Source organism: Podarcis vaucheri (assembly GCF_965113315.1).
Source record: "Podarcis vaucheri genome assembly, chromosome: 1".
NCBI lineage: Eukaryota > Metazoa > Chordata > Lepidosauria > Squamata > Lacertidae > Podarcis > Podarcis vaucheri.
The window spans coordinates 128,847,915-128,866,608 of NC_138759.1; the positions used below are offsets into that span (position 1 = coordinate 128,847,915).

The 18,694-nt window shown below is 45.2% G+C and overlaps 1 long non-coding RNA gene across 1 annotated transcript; it reads left to right on the top strand.

The window, feature by feature from the left end:
* The first annotated feature begins 1,376 nt into the window (after nucleotides 1-1,376).
* Nucleotides 1,377-17,401, top strand: LOC309525604. Its single transcript, XR_014216450.1, has 3 exons — nucleotides 1,377-1,563; nucleotides 5,782-5,859; nucleotides 17,286-17,401. It is a non-coding gene; the product is annotated as an uncharacterized lncRNA (long non-coding RNA).
* The last annotated feature ends 1,293 nt before the right edge of the window (nucleotides 17,402-18,694 follow it).

The following is an 18,694-nucleotide window of genomic DNA, read 5'->3' on the forward strand; positions in this document are numbered from 1 at the left end:
ACTCTGGGGTTGCGGTGCTCATCTCGCTTTATTGGCCACGGGAGCCGGCATACAGCTTCCGGGTCATGTGGCCAGCATGACTAAGCCGCTTCTGGCAAACCAGAGCAGCGCACAGAAACACCATTTACCTTCTCACTGGAGCAGTACCTATTTATCTACTTGCACTTTGACATGCTTTCGAACTACTAGGTTGGCAGGAGCAGGGACCGAGCAACAGGAGCTCACCCCGTCACAGGGATTCAAACCGCCGACCTTCTGATCAGCAAGCCCTAGGCTCAGTGGCTTAGACCACAGCGCCACCCTGGTAAAAGTTCCTAAACTGTTGGTATAGGAAACTGCTTGTTTCAGACTCTGTTCTTGTCTGAAACAAGAGAAGCTGATTAAAGCTATGCACACACTGAATGCACAGGTAGATTGGTAGGGAGTAAAGGTTTGATCACCTATTTCCTCCCAAAGTAAGGGGAAGTGACATAACTAAGCCTGGCAGGACAGCTTACTCAGTGGTATTAACCCTTTCATTCCTTAAACAGTCACTGAAATAGTCCTTCCCATTTGCCACCTGCAAGAAGGTTAACTCCTCCCTCCTCAGAAATAACCCCCAACAACAAAATGCCAACCTCTACATTGTAGAGCAGGGGTAGCCAATGTGGTGGTGTTGGACTACAATTCTCTCAGCCTCAGCCAGCATCAATCATCTGAGAAAATGGGAGTTACAGCCCAGAAGTGGGGAGCCTGGTTTGGGCAATGGGACAGGTCATTTTACCTACCCCTTGCAGATGAAATTAGGTGATGATCGTTGGGATTTCAACGTCTTGGAGATTGTTAATCTCAGAGGCAGCCTTCAATGCTGGCGTCTGGTTCCTTGAGAAACATGATAGTTCAATGAAATGAGTTTAGATGTAGCTGCTCTAGGTTCTCATGTCTGCTGAACCCTGAAGCTCCCTTGGACAAGTCCTCTCCTATCCATACGGTGAGGTCCAATCCTCATGGTCCACATAAAACAGAGGCCTTAGACCACATGGTCCACCCATCTACATGGTTGATAGGAATGATCACTGGAGGGCTTGGAACATGACATAAACTTTCTAATAGGAGCACACGGTTGTGTCATGGGAAATGAGACAATGACCGCATGAGTGTCCATGACCAGCAAGGACTTGGAAACCTTCCATGGTCTAAACTTAGGAAAAGTCCAGACGACAAATGACTGCACCATTTTTCTTCTGCACCGTGAGCATTGTTGACTAGCGAGATTTTTCTTTTATCTTGAAATCTGTCATTAAATATGTAGGTGTAGTTGTTAGTTAATCCATGGTGGATAGTGAAAATATTAAAATTTAACTTCTCCATGCTTCATTTCTCTTTTACTAGGACAATAAAAAAAAAACAACCCACAAGACCCAGAGTGACTCAGAGGCTGCTTCACGTATCTGTCCCCAAAGTAGAGCCAGGCTTTGCTGAGTTGGATTGCAGAACCTTTAACTTTTTCTCTTCTTCGCTGGAAAGTAATGAGAGTGGAGACCTGCTGCTTAGATTGTTCTACATTCACCAACATCTGCAGAGGTACAGATCTCTCTATTTTTCCAAACCCGTTTCATAAATTTAATTTCGCTGAATGGCTTAATTACAGTAGCAATATCACTTTTATTTCCAAGGTCCAAGGTGAGTAATAAGATTGAAAAACTTCAAGAATGTCACTAGGCAGTCCATTTTACATATGAGGATGGCCATTTCTTGATCGGAGTTTTCCTTCCCCCGGGCAAAAAATGAGAGTTTTGTATTGAAGGGGAACTAATTGTTTACGAGAGTTGGTGATGGGTGTGGGTGACAATTCTACCATATCCATTACTACAGTAAAGGTAAAGGGACCCCTGACCATTAGGTCCAGTCATGGCCGACTCTGGGGTTGCGGCGCTCATATTGCTCTATTGGCCGAGGGAGCCGGCGTACAGCTTCATGTGGCCAGCATGACTAAGCCGCTTTGGGCGAACCAGAGCAGCGCACGGAAACGCCGTTTACCTTCCCGCCGGAGCGGTACCTATTTATCTACTTGCACTTTGACGTGCTTTCGAACTGCTAGGTTGGCAGGAGCTGGGACCGAGCAACAGGAGCTCACCTCGTCACGGGAATTCGAACCGCCGCCCTTCTGATCGGCAAGTCCTAGGCTCTGTGGTTTAACCCACAGCGCCACCCACGTCCCTACCCATTACTACAACCCCCTCACTAAATCACCACTGTGACCATTTTAATCCTGATAAAAATATAATGGGCGGCATCTAACTTTGCACAAGCTTATTTCCCCCTCTTCTCTGTCCCTTGCACACACACACCCCAATTTGCTCCAGAGGGTCCCACAACCCTTCAGAGAAAAGATTGATGGTGGGACTTCAGTGGGGAGTAGCAGAAGGGAGAGACCCATTGTACCAGTGGAAGTCTGTTCTGCTGGTGGGCAGGCACCATTGAATGTCACCCGATTTACATGCATGTCTCCATCGCTATCTCTTTGTCACACTCTGGTGCCCCCCACGAACTAAATCTAGGGCATGGAGTTTCAAGAGAGGATGAACTCAGGTCTCAGTGGTTCCAGTTCACTTCCAAGGGGCAAAGTAAAAGGACTAAACTTTTGAGGGCCTATACCTGATCCCTGCCCCAGATACAAGGAGGTTCTCCTTCCACTGACAAGGAACCCCAAGATGCTACAATATATCTGTGGGTTCAGGGATCTGCTGGGCTCCCCCAGATGAAACTACAATATTTGGGGCCTTCTCCCACTTTCATCCTCATCATCATGGTGGGTAGTTCCATTTAACGTGAATAAACATAAATGACCATGCTTTGCCAAAATATTTTATGGAAAGGGCAGAGGTAAATATTTTTAGGAGCCTCTTCTCAGGGTCAAATGAACAGGAGGTGCAAGCAGGCATCAGTTGGCCCTGTGGTCGCTTGACTGGAGTTGCTGACCCAGTGGTCCATCATCTGAGCTGTTGTTGTTGTTGTTTAGTTGTTTAGTCGTGTCCGACTCTTCGTGACCCCATGGACCAGAGCACGCCAGGCACTTCTGTCTTCCATTGCCTCCCGCAGTTTGGTCAAACTCATGCTGGTAGCTTCAATAACCATCTCATCCTCTCCTTGTGCCCTCCATCTTTCCCAACATCAGGGTCTTTTCCAGGGAGTCTTCTCTTCTCATGAGGTGGCCAAAGTATTGGAGCCTCAGCTTCAGAATCTGTCCTTCCAGTGAGCTAAGTGTTCATCTGAGCTAAGTGTTGCCTAATAAGAGGGCCGGCCGTGGGCAACTGTAGCCATCAATCAAATGGCCTATCTTTAGAGTTGTCTGTTCCCCACCCAAAAAAAAAAACAGGCTTCAGGGCACCTAAAATATCTCCTGGTTCCCCTGCTCCTTCCCACGCCCATTGCAAATCTCTGATGCTTTCCAGGGCTGAGCGTAGACTAGGGGTAGAGGACCTCACAGCAAACAACTCCTCTAGTCCTGGCTACAGGATGACTAATGCCTGATGACTAATGAGCGTGACCTCAGCGCTTGGAATCGCTGCTGGGAATTTCTTCTGAGAGCCATTGTCTGCCTGGCTGAGGGGCATTCGCGTGCCTTGCCATTAGCCTTAAACACACATACCAGCACCTCAGCCTTGACCTCTTAATGGCCTAGTTTGGGGAAAAGGCAGGCCTCAGGAATCAATTGGGTTGAGATTTCCCCTAAGTTCAGCAATTTAACCTCCATGAAGGATTTCGCTTCCTGTGATGAAAGGAGATAAGGATCTAGATATGTAAACACCGTTCTTAAAAAAATAAAATCAGGAAGCATGGATTTCCAGGGCCGAAACAGAACAAAACAGTGCCCTGCTAATAAAACAATAAGTTACTGCTGCTGCTTCTTTTTTCTTTCTCTCTTTCCTCTCCTCACTATCTTTAAATTCCACTAATCCTATGTTTTATTCTTTGGGCACAAGAAGCTCTTGGTTCTTCTGGGCTTTTGTTTCAGCGGAAGATGCCTGATGGTCAGAGACAAACAATGCAGTGTGGGGAGGGGGGATACAGGATTCTCTGGCATTTATGGCTTTGTTAGCACATTAGAATCCAGTTTGTAGCAAGGAATTGACAGCCCCGCCCTGAAAAAAGGCTCAGGAGTTTGCTGGAGATCGAAGGCCTTGGCTTTCATGGTGGGGAGCACAGAGTCCACAGCAGACAGAGCCAGCTCAGAGGGCTTCAGCAACTTCAGTGCCTAGGTGGGCCCTATGACAGCCCCAACATTGCAATGTGAAAGGGCCAGGGCCAGGGAGTGAAATTTGGCTTAGCTTTTTTATATATAGATTTTTCCCCGGTACGGTTGTAGGGGCATGAAAATCTCCCCAAACTTTGGGACTGGAGTGTGTATCTTTGGATTGTGGTGGTGGGAGGACTGGGTGGTGTCGATGTGATTATGATGAGGTGGCTTATCTGTTTTCTCACTTAAAAATCTTGGATGCTGTGCTCGACAAGCTGATGGCTTGGAAAATCTACCATATTTTTCGCTCTATAAGACGCACCAGACCACAAGACACACCTAGTTTTTGGAGGAGGAAAACAAGGAAAAAAATATTCTGAATCTCAGAAGCCAGAACAGCAAGAGGGATCACTGCGCAGCGAAAGCAGCGATCCCTCTTGCAGTTCTGGCTTCTGGGATAGCTGTGCAGCCTGCATTCGCTCCATAAGACACACACACATTTCCCCTTACTTTTTAGGAGGGAAAAAGTGAGTCTTATAGAGCAAAAGATATGGTAGTTGCATGTGATCCCGGGAATGACATTGCTCCTAGCATTGTTTTCATGGATGCCTCTAGGAGCAATATTACCTCACTATCTCTCAATATGGCAGCACTTAGACTCTGTAATTTCCTTCCCATTGGCATTAGATAGGCGCCTTTGTGGTACTCTTTGTGGTGCCTGCTATAAACCTTATTGTTTTGGTAAACTGACAGAGCTCACATCGGTAGGCTTGCCATTAAATGCACACTGAGCCAAATTTCTCCACCCAGCCCTATTTCAGTATAGTAGTACCTTGGAAATTGAACAGAATTTGTTCCGGAAGTCCGTTCGACTTCCAAAACGTTCGGAAACCAAGGCACCGCTTCCGATTGGCTGCAGGAAGCTCCTGCGGCCAATCAGAAGCCGCGTTGGACTTTTGGGTTCCAAAGAACGTTTGCAAACCGGAACACTCACTTCCAGGTTTGCGGCATTCGGGAGTCAAAACGTTTGACTCGCAAGGCGTTCGGGGTCCAAGGTACGACTGTACAATGTATGAACAAGACTCATTCAGAACTCTACATTCCTGGGAGAAACTCAGTGCAGGCACTCTTGTCATCCAATGCAATTTTTATTTTTTGCAAGTTATACAACACAAAAGGCTTCTTTTCTCTTTTTGCTAGTGATGAGCATGAAAGCTGTATTTCTGTTACCAAACAGCAAACACTCTTTTACCAGGTGCACCACATGGATTTTGCTGAAACGCACAGCCACAAATTCAATTCAATAAATGAAGAACAGCCTCTGCTGCCCCCCTTGTCAGAAGGCAGTGTCTTCCTCTATTGTCATTAAACACTCTCCCACTCTCACGGAAACACATGCTCCCTGAAAAGACAGCATGTTTATTAACCCACATGCTGGGCTTTTCTTTAATAAATGTGCTTTCGGTTTATTTATTTATTTTGCTTTTCATTTGCAGAAATTACAATCAGCCACAATTTCTTTCTTTCTTTCTTTTTTAAAACCAAACCAACAAACCAAAAAGTGTTGGAGCGAAGAAAGCGAAACGAAAGAAATGTTTTTGATTCCAGTTCCGATGGTAATGCTGCGCTGGACGGGGAAGGTAAATAAACTCTCTGTGTGGGTGACGGTCTAATAGGAAATGGGTGTGCCTTCCTCGCACGGCAGGGCCTGTCATGTGGTTGACATGTTGCACTCCTCCTAAAGCCACAGTTGGCATGCCGGCCTCCTCCGACGTGGCGCTCCTGGCAGAATTGGCTTGAAAGAGCCCCCCCAAAGCGCTTCTTTCTTTGAAACAAGAGGAATTCACAAAGCTGGTTTGCCTTGTGACAACACAGGGGCTGGCAAAGCCAAGTGAAAAAAGTGGCCAGAGCCATTTATTAGCCGTGAGATCAGGGCATGAGCTTACCCCAGTGACACAGCTCTTGTTATTTTCTGACGAGAGCTTTTTGTGGTCGAAAAGCTGCGCAGGATCATATGGAACTGCTTAAGGGGGGAGAGAGAGAAACATACACCCACCCCTTAAATGATTTTAAAGCAAAGCATTCCAAGCTTCCTCTCCCCTCACTCTCCCCCCTCGTCAGGATTCAACCTCTAATTGTTGCGCTGAACCTCCCTCCATGCTCGTTCTGTCATGTAGAGGACAGTCATCGATCGCAGTGCGTTAGGGGTTCACCCATCGTTCGAAGTGGGGCTGTTTGGAAGTGCAAGCACCCCTGTTCACATTGGAACAAAAGACACGCACCCTGCTCAAAAAAAAAAAAAAAAAAGGACTCAAATTGCAGACCTTCCAAGTGTCCCTATTTTCCAGGGACAGTCCCGAATTTACAGAAGCTGTCCCAGTGTCTTTTCCCTCCTTTCTTTCTTTCTTTCTTTCTTTCTTTCTTTCTTTCTTTCTTTCTTTCTTTCTTTCTTTCTTATTATTATACTTATTATACTTATAATACAAATTATACAAATAAGCATACCAGGTTTTCTCATGTCATTTGTATATCACAAAAATAGCATAATAAATCTGGAAAAATATCTACCACGTAGGTTTCATAATTAGTGATCAATGTATAAGTTCTTGGTTCATGAATTGGTTTAAACATTAGGAGTTTTCATGGCAGGGATACTGGAGTGGCTTGCAATAGTGATGTCTGGAAGTGAGAGCTGGACCATAAAGAAGGCTGATTGCCGAAGAATTGATGCTTTTGAATTATGGTGCTGGAGGAGGCTCTTGAGAGTCCCATGGACTGCAAGAAGATCAAACCTCTCCATTCTGAAGGAAATCAGCCCTGAGTGCTCACTGGAAGGACAGATCGTGAAGCTGAGGCTCCAATACTTTGGCCACCTCATGAGAAGAGAAGACTCCCTGGAAAAGACCCTTATGTTGGGAAAGATGGAGGGCACAAGGAGAAGGGGACGACAAAGGACGAGATGGTGGGAGAGTGTTCTTGAAGCTACCAGCATGAGTTTGACTAAACTGCGGGAGGCAGTGGAAGACAGGAGTGCCTGGCGTGCTGTTGTCCATGGGGTCACGAAGAGTCGGACACGACTAAATGACTAAGCAACAACAACAACAACAAAAATAAAACATTAGGAAGAATAATAATAAAAAATAGGGGGAAGAGGGAGAGGTGGGAGTGGCGAGTGGGGTGGGGTAGTTATGCTTCTGTTATTCTACTTAGTGTGTATGAGGAGTTGTGTCAGTGTTACTTGTATGGGTTCTCTTACTATTCACTTGTATTTCCTTGGAGGTGAGAGAGGTTGGGGGTGGCTTAGGGTGTGGTTGGTTGTCTTTGGTTGGCTGTGTTGAGAATTGTTTTTGTGTGTGAGCAGGGTGTGAGTGTGTATTTTTGAATCAGGTTAGCCAGATTGATTCGTATGCTGTCAGGGGAATCTTGTCGTTGTCTTGTTGGGCTGTGTATGTGGTAAAGGGGAACCAAAGTGGGGTGAAGGTTTCTTCTTCTATTTGTCCCCGTGTCAGTTTCAGTTTCTTGGTTAGTTTTTTCTAATAAGGCTGTTTCCCATGCTATTTGATACCATTGGTAGCCGTCCCCGGTTTCTGATTTGATCCTGGAAAGTCCCACTTTTCCTTACGACATCCCTTTTTTCATTGGAGAAATGTTGGAGGGTATGGAGTTATCGGCCATCCGCTGAACTCCATTCGTCTCTCTTTGTTACTCCGGAATTTCTTTGTTTCCCCTCTTAGCCACAAAGTTACAAGTATCGGAGTTCTTTTTTTTTTTTGAAAACAAGCTGCTCTTCCTGCAAGCGCAGGGCTTCGCTATCTGAAGGTAAGAAAATGGCTCCCCTAGACCCGTTGAATCTTTCCGCTACTCTCTTCACCTCTCTCGGGGTTACCTGGTAGCCGGTTTGATCCTTTCTCCGGTCATGCTGGGAACTAGACTCTTTGAACACCCTTCCAAAGAGTTTGAGGGGTCTCCGCGCCCTGGAGTCGCCCCAATCCTTCAGAATAGCTCGGGCTTCACCTCGCAGTGCAAGCCCTTGCTTGCGCTGGGATCGCGGCTCGCCGGAAGTCCCCAGGATGTCGCTATTTTCATTGTATTTGCTCAGCTAGAGGGTCCAATTCTCCAACTCCTTATAAGCCAACTGTGGCCATCACACAGGGTTTCCGGACGTTTCACTGTCTATTGATCCCTGTGCCACCACTTGATTTCTCACTGCCACCACCCAGGCTCTACCTGGTACAATACTGAGTCCAGTCAGGGTTAAATTGGAACATAAACTTCTGTTTATTTATTGCAGTTTAACAAGCGTGTGGTTTCATAAACGGTATCGGTCAATTACAACCATGGGGTGCCTATCCAGACCTATAACTTCTGCTACCTGCTCTCACTCCCTAAACCACCTCTCAGATATTTACTTGTCTTCCTAGCCCCTAACTGTTCCTGACTCAGCTTATTTCGCTACACTAACTCAACCTACCCACAGACTCTATCCCAATTCACTCCCACTCCAACCAACCACCCAACTCCCAACGAACTCCTCCCTTTGCCCCTCCCAGAGCTGGTTTTATAGTCCCTCTAACTCCACCCCCAGGCAGTGGCGTAGCGTGGGTTGTCAGCACCCGGGGCAAGGCAAGTAATTTGCACCCCTAACCCGTGGATTTGCGCCCCCTAAACTGTGGATTTGCACCCCCTAACCCTAACCTCCAGATGTTGCGGCCGGTGCGGCCGGCCCCCCCTGCACCCCCACGCTACGCCACTGCCCCCAGGTTCTGATTGGGTAACCTGTTTAACTATTTCACCCCCAGCACTCTCATATATTAACGTCACACCAACTTCCTCCGTATTTCTTATCTTCTCCTCACTCCAACCTCCTTCTCTCACAACATGGACTTGATTGCTTCTTTACTTCTCCAGATTCCTTTTCTCGATCCTCTGTTCGCTCCTCATCAGGATATGTAGCACAATTGACCAATAAATCGAGGCTTTGTGGCGGTGAACCAGGGGTGACTGAAAGTCTCCCATGTTTTCTCCAACCCTGGCATCTGCAGAAGAATGTCCAGAAGGGAATTGCATGGACCAGTATCCAAAAGCGCGAAAGATGTAGATAAGAAAAATGAAAGAATAAAATAAAAATTGTGTTTTTCCCCCAGCTCTAGCCTCAGCCAAAGCAGTTTTTTTAAAATTAATTTAATCGTTTTTTCAATACAAACAACCACAAAAACACATACAACAAAAACCACAATAATACTAATAACACAATTTAACAATTCACATTTGAGCACTGATATACCTATAACTACACCTTTTTAACAATATTTCCCCACTTCTCCTCCCCCTACTTCCCACCACTGTCCGCCTTATCACTTAAGTATTCCTTCCAGATTTCTTCATATTTATCCATTCTTAATTTGCGTCAACATGCAATTCGTTCATATGTAGCTAGTCTGTCCATATTGTCAATCCATGTGCTCAAAGGAATCTTTTTGCGGTTCTTCCAATTCATCAAAACAGGTTTTTTTGCTTCTAATATGGCACGGTATATCCATTTATTTATTTTTTTGACCCCTTGTAATCTACCACATTTCTGGTATATAATTTAGAATTAAATTCAATTCCCCTAAATAACAATTTCTTTTTATTACTCTTGCTATATATATCCTCACCTCACACCAAAATGATCTTATCACCGGGCAGTTAGTCTTCATATGTACTAAGTTCGCATTTTTACTCCCACATCTCCAGCAGCTGTCTGCATTTGTTATTTTCTTCTGGTAAAGTTTTGCTGGAGTCCAGTGGACTCTGAATATTATTTTCTGCTGAATAAGTCATAGTCTTAGATCCATAGAGGCTATTTCTGTTGATTTTATACTTGACTCCCATATATCATTTGTTATCTGTACCCCTAACTCTTCACTCCATTTTTGTCTATCATATTCTAAATCATATTTCTTTCTGTTGAGTAGGGTTTTATATAGTGAAAGTGTAGAGTTCTTTGTTTATGCAGGGAAACATGGTTTGTTTCTATGGCAATGGTTTATAATTCAGCCCGCCCCCCCATATTAGCATTTAATGTTGAGTTATATATTTTTATTGTGCTGTAACGTTTTAGCAAGATAGCATATATAATGCATAGCATAACTTGCTTCCCATGGTTTTCCCAGTAGTGATGTATGGAAGTGAGAGCTGGACCATAAAGAAGGATAATCACCGAAGAATTGATGCTTTTGAATTATGGTGCTGGAGGAGACTCTTGAGAGTCCCATGGACTGCAAGAAGATCAAACCTCTCCATTCTTAAGGAAGCTGAGACGCCAATACTTTGGCCACCTCATGAGAAAAGAAGACTCCCTGGAAAAGATCCATCTTTCCCAACATCAGGGTCTTTTCCAGGGAGTCTTCTCTTCTCATGAGGTGGCCAAAGTATTGGAGCCTCAGCTTCAGGATCTGTCCTTCCAGTGAGCTCTCAGTTCCGATTTCCTTATGAATGGAGAGGTTTGATCTTCTTGCAGTCCATGGGACTCTCAAGAGTCTCCTCCAGCACCATAATTCAAAAGCATCAATTATTTGGCGATCAGCCTTCTTGATGGTCCAGCTCTCACTTCCATACACCACTACTGAGACTCCTTAGGGTAGTGATGAAGCGGGATATCAAAGCCAAACTCTTCTTCTTCTCTCCTAGTCCTACCAGGAGATTCTGGGGCCTGAACTTGGGACCTTCTGCATGCACAGCAGATGTCCTACTCGTGAGCCATGGCTTTGCCTCATGGTAGTAAATTCCAGTGCTCCATCATCCCATCTCACCACCCGACAAGAGGCGCCCTTTGTTTGCGTTGAGATGGGCCCTCATCCCGCCGCATATAGGAAGCTCCTTGTTCCTTACAGTAGTTGAACAGCAGCTAGGACTTACGATGCAGCAGGAATTTACTGTAGATTTCATGCTATTACCCGGGGGGCTAGCTCGCTCATTGCAACTCATTTCCATTTTTACATTGAAAATTTGGATTGTAAAATTTACTGTTCGATGCACAGAGTTTAAACTCACAACCATTAGACTCTTACAACTCTACTAATGTTACTTTTATGGGCGCTGGCTATGGTCCTGGTTTACCATTTCATCAAAGAAAATACGATGCAGCTGTCATTTGTGACCAAATGGTGTGATTTAAGTGGAAGGGCAAACTTTTCGTGGGAGTCGCGTGTTGCCTCCTCCCCGCACAAAAGGAATCTAAAACTGAAAAGAACTGTTCCACAAAACGACCAACAATCATCTGGGACTTTCAGCTGACTTAGTGGGAGTGTTAAAGCAGGTAAGAGAAACCTGTGACCCTCCAGACGTGGACAGATCACAGTTCCCATCCTCCCTGATCATGGACCAGGCTGACTGGAGCTGATGGGAGCAGAGGGTGCAATCCTGCTGTCTGGCTTACTGCAACCTTCCCCTGACTCCAAGAACATCTAGAGCAGCAGTTCTCAACCTGTGGGTCCCCAGATGTTGTTGGGCTACAACTCCCATCATCCCTGACCACTGGTCATGCTGGCTAGGAATGATGAGAGTTGTAGTCCAACAACATCTAGGGACTCACAGGTTGAGAACATTGATCTAGAGGATCACTGGTTCCCCATTCCTCGCTTAAACCTTTTGTTATCCGCATTTATATGCCACCTTTCGTCCAAGGAACTCAAAATTATGTGAGGTATATGTATATGGTTCCCACCCCAGTTTATCAACCATGTGAGGTACATTAGGCTGAGAAATGTCAGCTAGGGATCTGAATTTAGATCTCCCAAATACCAGACTGGTTCTCCCAACAGATTTTTGATGGTGTGATTTTACATAACGACTGGAGGACAGGACTGACCCACCCTATGTGAACCTAGGACTCACTCTGATTTCCACTCATTCTCCACCACATGCCCATCCTTTGTAACCCTTTGCATTGATGGGGTCCTGCCAGTATGGCTTTTTATTCCTCCAGCAGACATCTGGCAGACTTCATCAGGAGAATGGTTGAGTGCAGGAAGAATTGGAACTAGAGGATGGGTGGAAGGTGATATCCCCCCCCCTCTGAAATATACTCGGAGTCGAGTGTGGATTTCATGCTCTTTCTAGCCCAATGGTTGCCATCAATTTGATTTGAATTAATTTTATAATGAAATGATTTTAGAATGTTGTATTATTGTTGTTAGCTGCCCTGAGCCTGGCTTCGGCTGGGGAGGGCGGGATATAAATAAAAAATATTATTATTATTATTATTATTATTATTATTATTATCATCATCATCATCATCATCATCATCATTATTTCAGCTCATAGTAGCGAGGAGGAATGGAAGTTCACCCAAACTGCCTGCTTTATATACATTATTTACACAATGGGCCTCACGTGATTGGCTAATTCTGGCATTCTCCTGTAGGCCAATCAGGTTGCGGATTCACTTCCACCTGGAGTTGCATTGGGTGGCTCCTGCGGACCAATCAGACTGCTGCATTCTGAATCCTATTGTTCTAGGACCAATCAGACTGCTGCATTTTGGATCCTATTCAACTCAGTACATAACACCCTCCATCGGCACCCCCAAGCCCTTTTAAAAGTGTCTCCTGTGCTCAGGGGACTCTGCTGAATGGGGTTGTCTGAGGCGCAGAGGGCTGAGAGGGAACGAGTTGTGAAAAAGAGGTGGAGATACTTCTGTGAAGGCAGGGATCTTCTTTGGAAGTGTGTCCCCCACATTGGGTTGGTGGGGGCTCTTAACAGCCCAGGTAAACAATGTGGTGTAATAGGTTAGAATTTCTGGAAGTGGGAACTGCAGGTTGGCATCTCTGCTAAGCCGTAAATCTAAACAGGGAGTCTTGCACAAGCCGCCATCTTGTAATCTACTTTACAAAGTTGTTGTGAGGGCCCCTGAGGCCCCTGACAGTTTGCCTTCCTCAAATCCTTCAAGGAACTGAAAGATGCAAGCATACCCTCCAACATTTCTCTGATGAAAATTGGAACGTCCTATTCAACAACAACAACAACAACAACAACAACAACAACAACAACAACAACAATTTTATTATTTCTATCCTACCCATCTGACTGGGTTGCCCCAGCCTCTCTGGGTGGCTTCCAACATATGTAAAGACATAATAAAATGTGAAACATTCCCTATAAGGGGTTGCCTTCAGATGTCTTCTAAAAGTTGTATGGTTACTTATCTCCTTGGCTTCGGGGTCGCATAACTCCATACCCTCAAACATTTATCCAGTGAACATAGGTATGTCCTTAGCAGGGCATTCTGGCATCAAATCAGAAACCAGAATGGCTTCTGTAAATCCAGGACTGTCCCTGGAAAATAGGGGAAATTAGAGGGCCAGGGCAATTGTGACAAAGAGATAAATTTATATTTTGGCCCATGAGCTAATTTTGCTGTCTAAACCACAGAGCCTAGGGCTTGCCAATCAGAAGGTCGGCGGTTCGAATCCCCACAACGGGGTGAGCTCCTGTTGCTCGGTCCCTGTTCCTGCCAACCTAGCAGTTCGAAAGCACACCAGTGCAAGTAGATGAATAGGTACCGCTCCAGCAGGAAGGTAAACGGTGTTTCTGTGCGCTGCTCTGGTTTGCCAGAAGTGGCTTAGTCATGCTGGCCACATGACCCGGAAGCTGTACGCCGGCTCGCTCGGCCAATAAAGCGAGATGAGCACCGCAACCCCAGAGTCGGTCATGACTGGACCTAACAGTCAGGGGTCCCTTTACCTTCCCTTTACCTTTAAAACTCTACTAGAATTCCATTTATGATGCTTAAAGGTAAAGGGACCCCTGACCATTAGGTCCAGTCGTGACCGACTCTGGGGTTGCGGCGCTCATCTCGCCTTACTGGCCGAGGGAGCCGGCATACAGCTTCCGGGTCATGCGGCCAGCATGACTAAGACGCTTCTGGCGAACCAGAGCAGTGCACGGAAACGCCGTTTACCTTCCCGCCGGAGTGGTACCTATTTATCTACTTGCACTTTGACGTGCTTTCGAACTGCTAGGTTGACAGGAGCAGGGACTGAGCAACAGGAGCTCACCCCGTCGCGGGGATTCGAACTGCCAACCTTCTGATCGGCAAGTCCTAGGCTCTGTGGTTTAAGCCACAGCACCACCCGCATCCCTATGATGCTTAAAACCTTATAACAATTAACGTAACTTTCTGCAGTTACTGAAATCGTTCTGCCATTGTGCACCTTACTGCCTGGGGAGGTGTTTACCATTTTTTTATTTTGTATCTTAAAGGGGATAGGTGAAAAAGAGACAATGGAACTGCAATCAGGCATTTGTAGCGGAACTGTTGGTGGCATAAACAATAGCCTTATGAGCCAATATCTGCAAACTAATTAATTTCAAGGTGAAGTTACTACAATGTTCAAACGTATAATCTTTGAAAAGCTCCAGGACCTGCGGATATTCAGTGTGTTCTCAATTCATTTCCTGAAAGCAAAGCCAGCTCCTTGGCTTGCTTTGCTGAGAGTTTTGAAGAGGCTTTGAGTAAAAAAGGCTTTCAATAATTTCACGGAGGACTTAAATTAGCTTTTCTTTACATTGGTCTGATCCAGGGCTATGATTCATTTATAAGACTATAGCATTGCCTTTTCTTCACTAAGGGAGGCGATTTGATGATTCAATTCTCATTTAAAGGCGAATCTGTGCAATTCGCACTCTCCGAATAAATGCATAAACATCTCTGAATTTTGCAATGCAATTGTCCACCCAGGTAACGTGCACAAAAATGCATAATATTGGGGTAAAATTTGCATATGTTAGTTCAAATTGCATACAGAATGCATTGTATTCGGGGAAATCGCTTTGCAGAAATGTGTACATTAGGCAAAATTGCATGCTAGCATGTGCATATTGAGATAAATTCCCACTGAACTGCTGATACATGGACAGCTGAGAGTCCAAAATGACTCCCAGGCTGCGCACCTGGTCCTTCAGGGGCACAGTTACCCCATTCAGGACCAGGGAGTCCTCCACCCTTGCCCGCCTCCTGTCCCCCCAAAACAGTGCTTCTATCTTGTCAGGATTCAACCTCAATCTAAACTGACCTTGTCCATACCAAAGCTCTTCTTTAACTCTCCCCCCCCCTCCCAAGATAGTTCTTTTGGTGCCCCACATTTTGCCTTACGGATAAAAGCACATCGCCCACTTATTATCACAGAGTGTCCAGCTGTCCTTACTCCTTCAAATAGCTTTCCTGGCATGAACAGATGTTCAGTACCATCGTTCTCCATAATGAAGATGTCCTTGGGGGTTTTCTTTTCTGTTTGACATATTAAATTCCTTTGTACAAATGACAAGAAAAGCAGGCTTTCTTGCTGCTGAAGAATTCCCAGGGCTGGTGTGCTAGTGGTTCACACACAAACAACAGGACTTTTAATGAGCGGGATCCCCAATTAGCAGGTTTCAATCTCCTGCCTAGCTGAAAAGGAGGCCGTGGCTATTATTTGGTAGGCATGGATGCTACCATTCTGGGGGTTGGGGGGGGAGAAGCTGTGGGGATGAGCAGAATAGCTCTGACCCTCTCGCCGTCTTTCCTGTTGCTCACTGTGGTGGAAGGCGGTGAAGTGAAGTGGAGACATTTGTGTCTCTATTTCCATAGATGCAGGAAGCTCCTCCATGAGTTGAGGGCTACAGGAATGAAGTGGTGGGAGCGTTCCCCAAACACCGCCTCAGATTTTGTTCACACTGTTTTTGAGTGTGCTGGCAGGACTTGTGAAACTTTTATGAAACACGAGCAAGTTGTTAAGCACAACCGCTTTATCTTTTCCAAGATACCATGACTTTTGAATGACACCATTGTGACCATTTGTACTGGTCAAACAATTCCAAAGCCTCCAGAATTGTTGTTGTTAGCTGTCGAAGTAGTAGTATTACATGGAGAGAGAGAGAGAGAGAGAGAGAGAGAGAGAGAGAGAGAGAGAGCTGCTAGGCCTGGGCGATTGTGGTGGATGCATGATAATAACAATAACAACAACAACAATTATTATTATTATTACTATTTTTATTATTTATACCTCACCCATCTAGCTGGGTTTCCCCTGCCACTCTGGGTGGCTCCCGACATAATAACGATGATGATGATAATAATAATAATAATAATAATAATAATAATAATAATAATAATGTGACAAAACATCAAACATTAAACACTTCCCTAAACAGGGCTGCCTTCAGATGTCTTCTAAAAGTCAGATAGTTGTTTATTTCCTTGACATCTAATGGGAGGGCGTTCCACAGGGAGGGTGCCACCACCAAGAAGGCCCTCTGCTTGGTTCCCTGTAACCTCACTTCTCACAGTGAAGGAACCGCCAGAAGGCCCTTGGCGCCAGACCTCTCAGTGTCTGGGCTGAAAAACGTGAGTGGAGACACTCCTTCAGGTATACTGGGCCAAGGCCGTTTAGGGCTTTAAAGGTCAGTACCAGCACTCTGAATTGTGCTGGGAGCCAATGTAGGTCGGCATAATGGCTGCCGACTTAAAAAAACCAGAAACTTTGTGACAAAAGGCAGAAACTGCTACCGCTAATGGGTGACAGTGTCCTCTGAGGGAGAATTTATCCTCCCCCTTGGGGAAATTCTGTGAAATGCTTCCCCACAATTTACCCACTTACGAATAGGGCGAGGATTTCAACGGAACCCCCAAAATCCCCATTCCCCTTAGATCTCGTCTATATACCTGCATCTCCTCTCCAACCCTGCTACAATGAATTTTACAGTCTCGGTTTGATCACCCTCAGAAGGAGATTTTGTCGTGACGGAGGCCAAAACAGTAACAGCTGCCAAGCAATCGTTATTATAACAGCAAAACACATTGAATGCTGGGATGTTGCCATGGGTGGGGTTCAACTGCGTGGAGGTTTTATAAGATGCCCATGTGTGTTGGAAACTCGGTACTAAAAAGTCTATTTGCAAACATTGTCCTCAACATTTGTAGTTTTTCTTAAGAGTCAAAGTAAACAGGGAAATGATATGAAAAGGTTTTATGGGCATTTCTCTGAATGGGATATACATGCAAAGCTATTCTCTCTAATGACCATTCTTTTCTTTCTTTTTCCAGGGGGCGGAAACACATGCATTTTAAAAGGAGCCATGATCCATTTCAGTGCTTCTGGCATTGCTGAGCTTGGTGTCCTTGCTGGGTAACGTTCTCGCATCTTTGCCTTTGAGATGGTTTGCTGCCTATGTGTGAAATTAAAAATGAATTTCTCTTATTTAAAAGTGGTGGTGAACAAGGAGGGGGGGGAGAGAGGCTTTGTTTCAGGAGGTCTGGACAACTTGAATCCATTGGTTAATGGACAAAATAGCACAAAAGTGTTGGACAACAGCCATACGAGAGATATGTAAAATAATTAAGCAAGTATTAGACATCACCCCAGAATTGGCCCTACTAAACATCTTCCAAGACAACAATGCCCATTTACACCACAAAGAACTCATAACCCACCTACTTTCAGCAGTCAGAAACACCATAACCAGACACTGGAGAGACCTGTCAGGAGTAAGCATGGACCAATGGTACCAAATAGTATGGGAAACAGCCCTACTAGAAAAATTAACCAATAAACTGAAACTGACACGGGGACAAACAGAAGAAGACGCCTTTACCCCGGTATGGCTCCCCTTTATCACATACACAGCCCAACAAGACTATGACAATAATCCACCAACAGCATGCAAATCAATATGGCTAACCTGATCCAAAACACCCACCCACCCCACTCACACACGAAAACAAAGATCACCACAGCCAATCGCAAACAAACAACCACACCCCAGGCCAACCCCAATCTCTCTCACCACCAAAGGAACACAAGTGAACAGCACAAGCAACGCTGACACCAAAGCCTACATAAATTAAGCATAATAGAAACATCACCACCCAACCCCACCCCACCCATCTTCCCTCCCTCCACCCCCTTCCCCCCTTTTTTCCCTTCTCCTCCTAATGTCTCAACAAATGAAACAGATTTGTAAAAAGGTTACATGGAAAAAATGCAAGGCATTACACTTACTTCTGTAAAACAAGAATATATATATATATATATATATATATATATATATATATATATATATGCAGGTTTTGGTGTCTTCGGGTGTCTTCCCGTGTAAGAGTCGGGGTGTCTGTGCGACGTTTCGACGAGGTCTCACTCGTCATCTTCAGGCTGGTGCTTTCGGCTTCTTGTTACTGGAACAGAGTGAGACCTCGTCGAAACGTCGCACAGACACCCCGACTCTTACACGGGAAGACACCCGAAGACACCAAAACCTGCATTCCTGTACCCGTGAAAATCTACGAAAGCAAATATATATATATATATATATATATATAGTGTTATTACAATAGGACCCTATTACACACAGTTTTCAGAAACTGAGTTTCAAGTTCTGCCTGACCTCCGTTTCAGAATTACACTTTTGTCTAACCAGTAAAGCCCAGGATTCCAAAGGCCCTATACAGGGGTGGGG